Source organism: Phyllostomus discolor, chromosome X (assembly GCF_004126475.2).
Source record: "Phyllostomus discolor isolate MPI-MPIP mPhyDis1 chromosome X, mPhyDis1.pri.v3, whole genome shotgun sequence".
Taxonomy (NCBI): Eukaryota; Metazoa; Chordata; class Mammalia; order Chiroptera; family Phyllostomidae; genus Phyllostomus; species Phyllostomus discolor.
In genome coordinates this window covers 66,734,874-66,749,716 of record NC_050198.1, presented here as the reverse complement: position 1 = coordinate 66,749,716, position 14,843 = coordinate 66,734,874, and the positions used below count along the sequence as shown (strand labels likewise).

Below are 14,843 nucleotides of genomic sequence, written 5' to 3'. Positions count from 1 at the left end.
TAAATCACTTCAAATATTTTATGAAACAGATTAAGTGAGCCCACCACCACCTTGGTATGAACAACTGGTGTAAAAAATGACCCTGGAAAGTTGTTTTTTAACCCTGACACCAACCTGTTTGTTATAATAGGACAGAACAGATGACAATCAGAGAACTAGTAGCACAGATAATTTTTAAAGTATTTTCACTTCATCTCTATTCCAAATATGAACCATTAAGAAAAATAACTATGACTCATATCCCAATATACTTCCTATAAAGAAAATACAATAACCTTTATAAAGTACATTTTAGCTCCATAGATGGTGGGAATTTTAATTTTGAAACCAAAGGCAATGAATTACCAGTGTCAAATTCTTTACTCGCTGTGTCCATACTAACAGAAGTTATGTGAACTGTTTTGTGCTACAGGAATAATTGTGATAACACCAATGATAGCATTATTGATAGTATTCAAGATTTATCAAGCTTCTTCTATGTGCAAAACATGTTGCTCTTTAAAAAATAATTTTACTTAATCTGTACAATAGCTTTATAAAGTAGGAAATATCATTCCGATTTTACAAATGAAAAAGAAAAAAAAAAACCCTGAGGCTCATGTAGGTTAAGTAGCTTACCCAGATTTCACAAGATTAAAAAAGAGAGGTTGTGGCTCTCATGTCTACTGTGAGGATGAAGACCAGTCTCAGCAATCAGACTGTCTACATCCCAGGAAATATCCATTCTTAAGGGAAGCACAGTTTTTGTGACGGGCCTCAGAGGCACCCTGTGGAGAAACTTCAACCATACCAGTGTAAAACTCAGTCACCTTGAAAGAAAAAGAAGTGGTTTTGGGTTAACAGATGGTGGGGAAATAGAAAGGCACTGTCCACCATTTGCACCATCTGCAGTCATGTACAAAACATGATCAAGGGTGTCACCCTGGGCTTCCATTACAAAATGAGATCTGTGTATGTTCACTTCTCCATCAATGTACTTATTCAGGAGAGTGATTCTCTTGTTGAAATCAGAAATCCACAGGGTTCAGATGAGGTCATGTGCTGTTTGTTCAGTATCTCAAGCCCAGAAAGATGAGTTGACTATTGAAGAAAACAACATTTAACTTGTATCAAATTCTACTGCCTTGATTCAGCAAACCACAACAATTAAAAACAAGGATATCAGAAAATTTTTGGATGGTATCTATGTTTCTGGAAAAAGAAACAGTTCAGCAGGCAGATAATAAGATCCAAGTTTTCTAGCTATAGAAACAGCAAGATGTCAAATGATTCTTCAGACTTATTTGTGAAATTTTAAAGATTCAGACTTTGCACAAGCCACCATCACCCCAGAGCTTCCTGTGCCCAGCCATGGTCAGCCCCACTGTGTTCTTAGACATCACTGCTGACGGCGAGCCCTTGGGCTGTGTCTCCTTTGAGCTGTTTGCAGACAAGTTTCCAAAGTGAGCAGAAAACTTTTGTGCTCTGAGCACTGGGGAGAAAGAATTTGGTTAGAAAGGTTCCTGCTTTCACAGAATTATTCTGGGATTTATGTGCCAGGGTGGTGGCTTCACACGCCACAATGGCACAATTGGGAAGTCCATCTACGGGGAGAATTTTGATGATGAGAATTTCATCTTGAAGCACACAGATCCTGGCATCTTGTCCATGGAAAATGTTGGACCCAACACAATGGTTCCCAGTTTTTCATCTGCACGGCCAAGACTGAGTGGCTGAATGGCAAGCATGTGGTCTTCTGCCAGGTGAAAGACGACATGGATGTTGTGACAGCCACAGAGAACTATGGGTCCAGGAATGGGAGGACCAGCCAGAAAATCACCATTACTGACTGTGGACAACTCTAATAAATTTGACTTGTGTTTTGCCTTAACCACCAGACAATTGCTTCTGTAGCTCAGGAGAGCACCCCTTTACCCCCATCTGCTTGGAATGTTCTATAACCTTTGTGCTCTTGCCCCAGTTCATTTGGTCCCATGTTTTCCTTACCCCTTCCAATTCTACCTGGATTGCAGAGTTAAGTTTATGATTATGAAAGAAAAACTAAATAACCAAAAATAAAGATGCAATAAAAGCCATATATTGATTTGAGAAAAATAAAAAAAAAAACAGGGGTTGTGGAAGGGGGACACAAATTTCTAAAATGCCACACCTTAAAATTTTGGCAAACACATGAAAAGTTTTCAGAATGTATCACTATGTTTAAGGGAAAATCCCTGGGGATTCTTTAAGAGTGTAATGGTATAAATCTGTAGCATATATAGCTAGGATAGAAGACGATGCCCATATTTTGGTTGAGAAATTTAGATATGTACTATAGTTGTAAAACAATGGAATTAGCAAAACTTTGATGGTTCTATCCAGTATTCTAGTTTAAAAAATAAACAGGTCACTCAATGGAGAAGACCAATGTATGGTAGGAACAATGGTTTGTAGAGTGCCCCTTCACAAAGTCCCCTCCTACTACAATCACTTGGTTCAGTCCCTCATTCTTATCTAGACCACTATAACTATCTCCTTACTGGTCTTTGCCAACTGTGTCTTCTTTTCTAATCTATCTTATACACTAGCACTAGCTTAATTTTCCTAAAGTACAATTGTAATGATATCATTCTCATGGCCAAAAATCTTCAGTGATGTTCAACTACTTAGAAATAAAGGAAAATATCTAATCCATTTATTTGTATATTTCTTGAACTTTCATTTTATAGATATTTATCAAGTGCTTGATATTGCCCACACACACTACTTGATGCTGGTTGATACATTTTTAAATATCAGAACATCACAAAAGTTTATTTCAGATGTAACAGCAATGTATACATGTTTAATTCTTAACTGCATCAAGTAAATTTAGTCATTGAAATACTTTAATAGTTATTCCCTCCTAAAAACTGAGGAAGTTTTTCTTTTCTGCCCCACATATGATGGTGCCCAATAGTTCTGTTTTTGAAGGACTTTCAAGTGATGAGTAAACTGCTTTGGCAATATTTCAAAACTTCTTTCTCCAAATAAAAACTAATCTGGACAAATTGTATATTGCATAGATTTCTCTGCAGATTTTTTTCTTCAGAACTCAAACACAATTGGCATCCAGTATAAATTTTTACCTATTTGCCCCACAGTAAAAACTATTTGTCTTGAAAAAATATGATGGATATATCCTGTGATTATCCCATTAACAGAATTATTTTACCTCTATGATAATTTTCATCATATTTCAAAATAATCAACTTAATATGAGACATTATTTCAGTCTTTACTGACTCATAAACATATGAACTAGTGCCCAGCTTCTACCTCTTCTATAGCCTCCTCCTCCGTAAGTGGAGGGAATTATTTAATATAAGGTTAATGGAGGACACTTAACCTTTTACAAACATTTACAATTTAGGTTAAAGCCATTCACTAGTGTGGAAAAACAAACACTATAATGATAGGGAGCCTACACATTTAATTCAAAATTTAATACTTTTTCCTCCTTAAATAACATGTACTTAATTGTCATGAGGCAGCTATTCAGTTTTCAATATTCTCATTCAGGGATGCATTCATAAGACTGATTAGATAGCCCACATGAAATAGAAATAGAGGCAATGTCATCTCAGAAAATTCATTTATATATCAAAATCTATTTTGATATCTGGAAGTTTACAAAAAGGCTATATATTCTACAAACTAATTAGGCCTTCTGTAACTCGAGCACTCTTCTCTTGGCAAGAACAAGCTGAAGCTTATCCATGAAAGTAGAGGTGCTTAATGTTAAACTTTCTTCTCAGCTCAGATTTAGACAGCTGAAGAAACTGATAACAGCATGAATCCAGCATGGTCTTTCTACATTTTTCTATCTTATGATTAAAACCTTATAAGCCTATTCATTAACTATCTTCCTTTTCTCTATTATTCTTGGCACTCAATTAAGACTGTTGAAGTCTATTGTGCTTTGTACTTTCACATTCTCAAATATGTTAAGGTTATAAAATGTACACATTGTGTAAAATAATTTTGTCACTTAACATATTTGGAGAAATGAGATTTCCATAGTAGAATTACATAAGAGGATAAATATTATGAATCAACTTTCCTTTTAAAGTCAAATGACAAAATCTTCAAACCCTGTGCATTGTTTTAAAGTCTAATGAGGTTATTTGATAGGCCATCCATATTGGCAAAGCAGAAAAATTTAAATACTGGATATGGGACTATGGAGGAAAACAAGAAAATATCAGTTGTCTCCTATCTTACAAGAAGTTATCAGTTCATTAAAACCACTCCTTATTCATCAGAAAATGATCTGGCCTAAACCAGACTTGTCAGTAGAAGAAGATACTTGTTTAACATTGCTGTTACATCTGAAATAAACTTATGTGATTTTCTGGTATTTTTAAAAAATGTATTACTCAGTACCAAGTAGTGTGTGGGCAATATCAAGAACTCAATAAATATCTTTAAAATGACAGTTCAAGTAATATACAGATAAATAGATTATATGTTTTCTTTTATTTCTAGGCAGTAGGACATCACTGAAGATTTTTGGGCAGGAGAGAGATATTTTCATTAGCAACACTTCTAGAGTTTCACTTTTCCAAGAATAGAAGTAATATGTTTAACAATTCTCCCTCCCCCAGATCCTTAAACTCAATATCATAGCCACAAAAGGTAAGAAAATCTTGGATGTTCTCCAACAGATAAGCAACAGCACAGCTTTGTTCTTCTGAAAAACACTGTCTATATAATTCTTTCCTATATAGTGAAATGCTCAGTGGCCATTCTTTTAACAGCTTGCATTAGCTGACATCAAATGCATTTATTGTGCCACAAGTCCATCTAAGCTTCCTTTCGGGTATAAGTTAATATGTTCAAGAGATAAAACCTGTGTCAGCATTCTTTAAGAGTATTGACCTATAAGGATGTCAACTACATTTTTAAGGTTAGACTAACTACTGTGGGTTTACTGAAGAAAAAGGACAGAAGGAAAAAAAAAAGTAAGTCACAGCAAATCTCTTTAGGCCAGTTAAAGGCCATTAACTCTACTTGGGATATTTAAAAATTTAATGTCACCAGCTCACACTCTAAAAGTTAATGGCACTAATAACAATCAACAGCAGGAAAAATAATCCTGCTAACAACCAACCAACTCATTAGCAAAAAGCAGTTTAGCTCAAATACTGAGACCAAAGTCTAACACTACCTACCCAAACTATTCCACTCACCCTCAGCCACCAGCAAGGAAAGAAGAAATAATTGCTTGAAACAAAATAAGCTTAGCAATTTCTTACAAGGATGACAATGATCCAATTCCTGAGATAGTACTTAGAAGGACAAAAGGTGAAGGTGAAGGCAGTTTCTAAGGATTAATATCATACAGCCTTGAGAAACCCAAAGTACCACAAACACATTAAACTTGTCTATGATTAGAGAACAAGGTATTGCTGTTGCTTCTTTTAATGTTTTGGAATATACAACATTTTGTAGACTCTGCACTTCACTGTGAAAGCAGGACAAGCTAAAACTTAATTGAAATCGACACATTTTTGGGACCAAATATCTTAACTGTGAAACTAAACAGATCTATACCTTCTCTTTTAACAATCAATCCATGTCACAACAATAAGAGAACTAAAACAATCCAAACATGATTAATTTTGAAAGTGTTTGAAAGTATTAAAACTTTTAAAAGGGAAGAAAAAAGAGGAAAAACAAGAACAAGGAGTGGGAAAATCTTTAATAGAAAAGGGGGCAGGAATCAATGGGCCTCTTTTTTATTTGGTGACAAGCAAGTGCAAGAAAGTCTGTTTGTAATTTGTTCAGTTGTCTGTCTTTCACAAGTCTGCATTCTGTTCAGAAGGGACTTTGAGGTTTTTCTGCATCACATGAGCATCTGAGGGCTCTATCTTCTTACAGTAGTTCTTGGTCTCAATTATCTCAAACGAAACTTCCTGTAGAAATCAATTGTGACACATTGCTTATCTGGACATGCAGATAGATGTCAAAGGTACCATCATTTTCACAGATGTTTAAGACATAATTTAAAATTTCAGTTCCTATTTCTAGCCTTCAGTATGGTGCCAGACATTCTAGTGTCATGATGCAGTTTTTTGTGATTCTGCGAATGATCCACCCTACAGCATACTGCACCTACTGTAATATCATTGAATTAGGCAATTTTTGCTAGCTCTCCAACTCCAGCACATTCTTTCAGAACTTGTCATTGTAGCTGACTGGAAAAATGACCTGCTTTAATCTCTTCAGCTCTTTAATACTGTGTGGTGTCACATCTCCCAGCTCAGTCCAGCTATCTTTTATCTTCTCTGCTGCCTAAGGCCGTTGTTACCAGTACTATCAATGCCACTGTCACCTATCTGAGCTCTCAGTGTCCTCAGCCCAGACCACTCAACCTCACAAGCCAGCCTTCCAGCCTAGGGCAGGGAGCTGAGTGGGTGAGGAAGGACATGGGAGTGGAGCAGGAGTGTTTCCCATTGCTGGACTAGTGGCCCTGGTCTCCACACGTGCACTCTGGGCACTGGGCCCCTACCTACAGCCATGGCCACCAAACCTGTTGCTGTGTTGTCTGGATTATACATTGGTAAGCAAAACAGAAATGGTGATTGCCTTGATGAGAAAACCCTGAGGTTTATTAATTATTTCACTCACTGAAGTACAGTGACTACCACATAGAGTGTGTTAAAAAAGAGAAAGTAAGCATGCAAGAAAGTAGAAGAAAAACAGTGGTTGCCTAAGACTGAGAATGGAGGAGAGAGGTGAACTAACTGCAAAGGGCATATAGAAACATTTGGAGTTAATTAAAATACTTTAAATCTTTTTTTCTGGCAAAAATTTAAAATTTAATCTGTATTCTATTTTTCCCATTACCATTTAGTCCCTTTATACCCCACTCAGCAATCACCACGCTGTTGTCCATGAGTCCGTGGGTCCTTTTTCTTTTTTGCTTAATCCCTCCATCCCCTAACCTACCTCCACCACTAGCTGTCATCCTGCTCTCCATCTGTGAGTCTGCCCCCATTTTACTTCCTATTTTAGTTTGTTCACTAGATTCCACATAAGAGTGAAATCATATGGTATTTCTCTTTCTTTGACTGGCTTATTTCATGTAACATAATGCTCTCCAGGTACATCCATACTGTCACAAGGGTAGAATTTTCTTCTTTTTATGGACAAGTAGTATTCCATTGTGTAAATGTCCCATAGTTGTTTTATCCATTCCTCTACAGATGGACACTTGGGCTGCTTCCATGTCTTGACAATTGTAAATAACACTGCAATGAACATAGGGGTGCTCACATTCTTTCCAATTAGTGTTTTTAGTTCCTTCAGATATCCCCAGAAGCTGGATTGCTGGGTCAAAAGGTAGACCGATTTTTTAACTTTTTTGATATATCTCCATACTGCTTTCCACAGTGGCTGTACCAATCTGCATTTCCACCAAAGTACAAAAAGGTTGCTTTTCTCCACATCTCACCAGCACTTGTTGATTGCTGCTTTATTGATGATAGCCATTCTGACAAGTGTAAGGTAATATGGCATTGTGGTTTTAATTTGCATTTCTCTGATTAGTGACATTAAGCATCTTTTCATATGTCTATTGGTCATTTGTATGTCCTCCTTTGAGAAATGTCTATTCAGGTCCTTTGCCCATTTGTTTTTAATTGGGTCATGGAGTTTTTTTGGTGTTGAATTTTGTTAAGTTCTTTATAAGTTTTGGCTATTAACCCCTTATCATAGCAGTCTCCAATTTTTTGGCACCAGGGACTGATTTCATGGAAGACAATGTTTTCCTCAAATGGGGGTAGGATGGAGCTCAGACAGTAATATAAACACTGCTGAGCAGGATGAAGCTTTGCTCCCTCACCTGCCATTCATGTCCTGCTGTGGGACTCACTTCCTAACAGGCCACAGACCAATATCCATATTTGGCGTGGGGGTTGGGGACCCCTGCCTTGTCAGATATATTAGCCAATAAATTCTCCTATTTTGTGTGTCATCTTTTTATTTTGTTGATGGTTTTCTTTGCTGTACAAAAATTTTTATATTGATGCAGTCTCCCATTTGTTCACTCTTTTCTTTTGTTCCCCTTGCCTGGGGAGACATATTCCATAAAATATTGCTATGAGCAATGCCCAAAACTTGCTGCCTATGTTTTCTAATGGATCTTTATGGTTTTGGGTCTAACATTTGAGTCTTCGATCCATACTGAATTTATTCTTGTGTGTGGTATAAGAAGGCAGTCTAGTTTCATTTTTCTGCACATATCTGTCCACTTTTACCAACACAATTTATTGAATAAACTATCTTTAGCCTATTGTATATGTTTGTTTCCTCTGTCAAATATTATCTGACTATAAAAGGTGTGGGTTTATTTCTGGACTCTCTATTCTGTTCCGTTGATCTATGTGTCTGTTTTTATGCCAGTACCATGCTGTTTTGATGACTGTGGCCTTATATTATAGTTTGATATTAGGTAGTGTGATTCCTCCAACTTTGTTCTTCTTTCTCAGGATCACTGTTGCTATGCAGGGCCTTTTGTGGTCCCATATACATTTTTGAAATATTTGTTCTAGTTCTGTGAAATACTTCATTAGAACTTTTATAGGGATTGCACTGAATATATAGATTGCTTTGGGTTATATGGATATTTTAATGATGTTAATTCTTCTTATCCATGAACATCATATGTGCTTCCACTTATTTGTATCTTCTTCTATTTCTTTCTTTAGTGTCATGATTTTCCAAGTACATCCTTGGTTAGGGTTACTTTAAATCTTAATTTGGTTGCTGGCCACACAAGTGTATATATTTGTTAAAATCTGTCAAACAGGTCTAGCTGGATAGCTCAGTTGGTTAGAGTGTCATCCCAATCATGCCAAGGTTGCAGGTTCAATCCTCAATCATGGCAATGTAAGAATCATCCAATGAATGCATCAATAAGTGAAACAACTAATTGATCTCTCTCTCTCCCCCCCTCCTCCTTCCTCTCACTCTTTCTGAAAAATCAATAAAAATCCAATAGTACACTTAGGATTAGTACATTTTACTCTATGTACATTATACCTCAAAAAGTTGATTGATAAATAAAAATAATAATTGAATCAAATAAATGCAAAAAATGATTGCTTATTTGAAAAGGGAAGATAGTAGTTACTTTGAAGAGTGAGGATGAGGTTTATGTTGGGTAGGGGCACAGAAAGGGGTCCATGGGTAGTTGGTAAAGTTTTATTTCTTGACCTAGGTGGTAGTTACACACATATTCCCCTCCCAATAGTTCATTAAAGTGTGCATCTGTTTTGTGTGGTTTTTCTGTAAGTATGTTTTATTTTATAATCAAAGGATGGAATTTTGAATTGAAAGAGATTATCAATGTTACTTGAAGGCCACCATCTAAGGTGAAGCACTGAACCATATGGTCACAGAATATTAGAACTGGAAAGAACTTTGGTGGTTAAGTTGTCCAACCTCTTCATCCTGCAAAACAGTACTTTGAGGACCTGAAAAGGTAGCTTTCTTGAAGTTACACATAAGTTGATCGCAACTCTGAGACTGTTTTCTGACTCTCTGTACTGTGCTCTTAAGCTAGCGCAGACAATAGAACTATACAACACTTGCTTTTTACTAAAGGTTCTTTAGCTACTTGACAATTCATGACAGATTATTGTTTAGAATTGCTAAACACATTGGTAAAACATTATTCATTTGACTATACAGGAAAAAAATGATGTCTAAGGATTTCAATAAAGCTTGCAAAAATAGTGTTATTGGTAATGCCTATTTCGTTAAATATAAATGACTACATTTTCATCATTATTCCTTCCATGTCTTCAAACACTATCTTCTCCCATAGGAAAATTTCATAAGGAATTAAAGATAGACAATAATTTGGAGGAATGATGACTTGAACTTGAACTAATTATTAAAGTTGCACAATGTCATGCTGATTACATATAGTTGAAAACTTTAATTCTGACTACATAAAGAGATTGGGATATTTCTATCAATTGTTAATGTTTATTATTATCTTCCAAGGCCTGCTATGTTTTTCAGTAAAGCATGTGACATGATTGTATTTACTTCATCAGAGATTGTGAAACACATATTCATTTTATGCATACTATGATGCTATTGTTGCTTGATTGTTTAAGAGCATACATCCAACTCTTAAGAGACTTTTCTTTTTCAATTAAATTGTCCCCCAGCTTTAGAATACATTGCCACCAAGTAGTGATACAGTCTCTGTGTGAACTACAAAGCATAAAACATAACAGAAATTTATTTAAAATATTTTATTTATCTATTTTTAGAGAGAGGGGAAAGGAGGGAGAGAAACATCGATAAGTGAGAGAAACACCAATCAGGTGCCTCTCCCATGCCCCCAACCAGGGACCTTGCCCACAATCCAGGTATGTGCCTTGACTGGCAATTAAATCAGTGACCATTTGGTCTGTGGGCCATCTCTCAATCCACTGAGCCACACCAACCAAGGCCAGAAATTTAAATTGAAATAAAAATGTTCTATGTCTTAACTTTGAAAATGAATAAAATTGCTATTTTAAGAATTGAACTTAAACAAGATTACCTAGTATAACAGAATTAAATAATTGCATCAACAAAAATAATAAAATGATAAGATATTTATAAATAAATTCATTAAATAATTATTGTGGAATACTTAATCATCCTAGGATATAATTAAATAACAGGAAATCTCTCTTTTATTGTATACCAATCACAATTAAATCAAACTAATAATCTATCACCAAACTTTAATTAAAATGCTCTTTTCAAATATACCCTGAAACCTGGGTACATCACTCCATAATATCAGGCCAATTCAAAATCTGTATTCTTGTATCAGGGTTGTTTATTCCAGTAGATTTTTAAAAACAGCCTGTATTGCATAATCTAACATCTACTCTATCCTTTATATTGCAGTTTCAATAAATATCAGAATCCACTGTAGGAATCTGTGCTTCTTTTGGTAATCATGAACATATATGTTCAAAACAGGCAAAATAAAATAGTGAAAAGAACAATCTATATTCTATGAACCCCATGTCCATGAATATTGCATTAACTGTTTTTACTTTAAATAAGTGCAATTTATTATGTGAATTATACATAAATAAAGCTGTTTTTAAGCAACAAAGTTATTACTCAAGCAAAGTACTTGGTTCCTTACAAAAGAAAGAAGTACATGAGGAAGATGGAAAGATATCCACAGTGCACTGTTATACATGAAAAGTGAAGTTCGGAGTAACAATAGTACTACTAATATCAAACTCATAAACTACTTATTTGTGGTATATATTTTCCTAAATGCTTTATGTATAATCATTTATTCTTGCCAATATTCATGTGAGGTGGCACTATTACTTTATACTCTTACAAGTGAGAGAACTCAGGCTTGTCCCAATCATACAGCCAATAACTTCTGAATGAGGACTACTTGCATTGACTCTAACCTTTGGAGATATTGGCCCATCATTTGCTAAACACTCATCATTTGCTAAACCTTCGGTAGTTACCTGCTCCTGCCTATGTTATCTAAACATACTTGGTTTGTGGTGTATTACTTATCAAAATAATTTAGAACTCACATGACACATTCTGGTTATTACTGTTCAGCTAATGTAAATCTGTTACAAAACTGTTTGTCCTCCCCTTTCATTTTTGTTTTTGCTCTAATTTCAGATTTCAACTTTCCAGTTGTTATGGGATAAATTGTGTTGTCCCCTTCCACCAAAGATTTGAAGTCATAAGCCCCCGATACTTGTGAATGTGATCTTATTTGCAAATAAGGTCCTTGCCACTGATAAAGTTCAGATGAGGTTGTTAGCATGGGTTGTAATCCAATATGACTATGTCCTTATTAAAAAAATGTGCACAAAGAGGCAGATGTGCACAGAGGGAAGATGATGTAGAGACAGAGACATAGGAAGCATGCTGTGTGAAGATAAAGGCAGAGATTAGAGGGATGATAGAAAAATACCAGAAGTTAGGAGAAAGGCATGGAACAGATTCTCCTGAAGAGACTTAGAAGGAACTAATCTTGCTGACATCTTAATTTTGGAGTTCTAATTTCTACAACTGTGATATAATACATTTCTGTTATGAGTTTTGGATACATTGTTATGGCAGTCCTAGGAAAATACACCATTTTTCTCAAAACAGAAACTTAAGAAAAGCTATACAGTGTTTCTATCTTAGGAAATTAAAACACACACACACACACACACACATCTTCAATTGACCAGGAAGAGGTGAATATGTAACTAATTCTTAAAGCAGAGCAAAATTCCTTTTCCTATCAGTCATCTAGCTAAGATTTTATGGACAATGTATCATATGGAAACAATTTAATCTGATAATACCCTGCAAAGGTTTTGCCACCTGTATTTTTTAGAAGGACTCAAAAAGTTCTCTGTACACTTTTTTTTGACAAAGCTTGTCTTCCTTAAATAGAGCATAACTAGTATTTAAACTTAGAGTATATATGCATGTGAACATGCACAAACATACATAGCAATTCAACAAAGCCATAGTCAAGTTTGTTATGTTTATTTTATAATTCTTTAGTACCACCAGAGTATTATTTTGACTCTAAAAAACCTGATAATTAGCCTACCCAGGTGGCTCAGTTGGTTGGAGCATCAACTTGTATACCAAAATGTTGTGGATTTGATTCCCATTTGGGAATCTCTCTCTCTCCCCATCCCCTCTCTCCCCACTTCCTCTCATTCTAAAATCAATAAACATATCCTTGGGTGAGGCTTAAAAATAAAATAAAATACCTAATAATTATTTAAATAACAAAGGTAAATTTTGGCTTTCACATCAAACTTAAAGGTTTTTTTTTTAATATCCAATCCTTTACTTAGCTTTGCCAATGGAGAACTTCTCTAAGGCCAAGGCAGAGATCAGACTGTAATTTCTTTGTTTAGGTTGTGGTCTTCAGTCTGGTGAAAGTCGTGGTTCTTCATTATGCAAATTATGCATAGCATTATTTTAGAATGCACAAATTCTTCCACTTTCTATGAAAATACATTTACATACTGATTAAGATCTTTGATACTTTTAAGGTCTGAGAGCTACATGAAAAAATTTAGTTGCTCCAAGATTCCTATTAATTTCAGTGGGAGCTGCAAAATGGAATGGTGGTCAGGAATCTGTCCAAATCAGTGAGCACTCCTGCCTCACTGCACCTTAGTTATGCCACTGGTAAATTCTTCACAGTCAATTAACCTATCTTTTACTCTCTGAACAAACTGGTGTTACATCTTGGGTTATGCCGAGTGACAAACAAACTGGTAATATTTAAGAAGCAGAGATACTTTAAAATATCTTTACAAAATTGTGTTTTCTATTTTGGAGTTAATTTTTGTCCTTACCCGAGAAGCAAAGCAAAAGAAATTTTCAGTGTTTGTTTTAAGATTACCACTGAAGATAACTTAGAGACCTTAATGAAATATTCCTTAGAATATCCATAACTCATAAAATAAATGAAATATTTGAATGATGATACATTTTCAAACTTTCACCTCTTTACAGTAGAATAGTAGTAGTTTTCATAATTATTAGAACTTCCTTCTGCCTCATACTGCTCCCTCCCAGTTCTGTTACCAACTCTATTACCATTTATTCCTGTGACATCTCTATGGTGATAGCCATTGACTGAGATGGAGATGCTCTAGAGAATACACTACCTTATCTTGGATACTTCTTCCAAAACTACCATTAGAAATAATTATTTGTTCCCATATTTGCTCTTAGATTGAATAAAGTACCTTAATGAATTCAGTAAATGCAATGCTAAAATCAAATCTGCAAGTACATATAAAGTAATCATATTGAATACAATAAATATCTTTCTGGCCTGAAGGGACTTAAATATAGCTGTCCTTTTTTTATCCTACAATATGCAATATTAAGAATTTGTTAAGCTGATTTTGTCTTTCTGTTCAATGTGAGCTCCTTGGTTCCCTTGTACCAAATTAAGTATTTGAAGATTATTTTAAACTATGGTATATTTACATGATGGAATACTATGCTGCAAAAAGAAAGGAGTTCCTACTCTTTGCAACAGCATGGATGGAACTGGAGAGCACTGTGCTAAGTGAAATAAGCCAAGCAGTGAAAGACAAATACCACATGATCTCACTTTTAACAGGAACCTAAACAACAAAACAAACAAACAAGCAAAATATAACCAAAAACATTGAAATAGAGAACAGGCTGACAGTGTTCAGAGGGGGAAGGGGAGAGAATTTTAGGGTAATTTCAGGGGAAAAGGGGAAGGGTTTACAGGAACAAGTATAAAGGACATATGGACAAATACTAGGGGCAGGTGGAAATGGGAGGGAGGAAGGGAGTGCTGGGTGGGTGGGCGGGGATGGGAGTAAAGGATAGAAAATTGTACTTCAACAACAATTAAAATAAAATTTAAAGAAGAGTAAAAAAAAAAACAAATAAGCAAGCAAGCAAAATATAAGCAGAGACATTGAAGTTAAGAACAAACTGACAGTAACCAGAGGGGAGGTAGGAGAGAATGATGGGGAATAAACAGGGGAAAGGTTTTCAGGAACATCTATAAGGGATACATGGACAAAATCAAAGGGGAGTAAGATCAAGGGTGGGAAGAGGGGATGGCTGGGGTAGGGGGAGTGGTGTGTGCAAAATGGAGACAACTGTACTTCAACAACAATAAAAAATGTGAAAAAAAATAAATTGATAGAGTAGAATATACCTTTCGCATCTGGGGAAAATCAGGGTAGGATAAAATTAAATCTTATAAAGAATTTTATAAAGCCATTTGAAACTCCAGAGAAACATCAGAA

The 14,843-nt window shown here is 35.4% G+C and overlaps 3 pseudogenes; 2 read left to right on the top strand and 1 right to left on the bottom strand.

The window, feature by feature from the left end:
* Positions 1 to 673: 673 nt before the first annotated feature.
* On the top strand, positions 674 to 1,242 carry LOC114504851 (annotated as a pseudogene).
* Positions 1,243 to 1,337: 95 nt separating this feature from the next.
* Positions 1,338 to 2,043, top strand: LOC114505185 (annotated as a pseudogene).
* Positions 2,044 to 5,804: 3,761 nt separating this feature from the next.
* On the bottom strand, positions 5,805 to 6,581 carry LOC114504852 (annotated as a pseudogene).
* Positions 6,582 to 14,843: the final 8,262 nt, after the last annotated feature.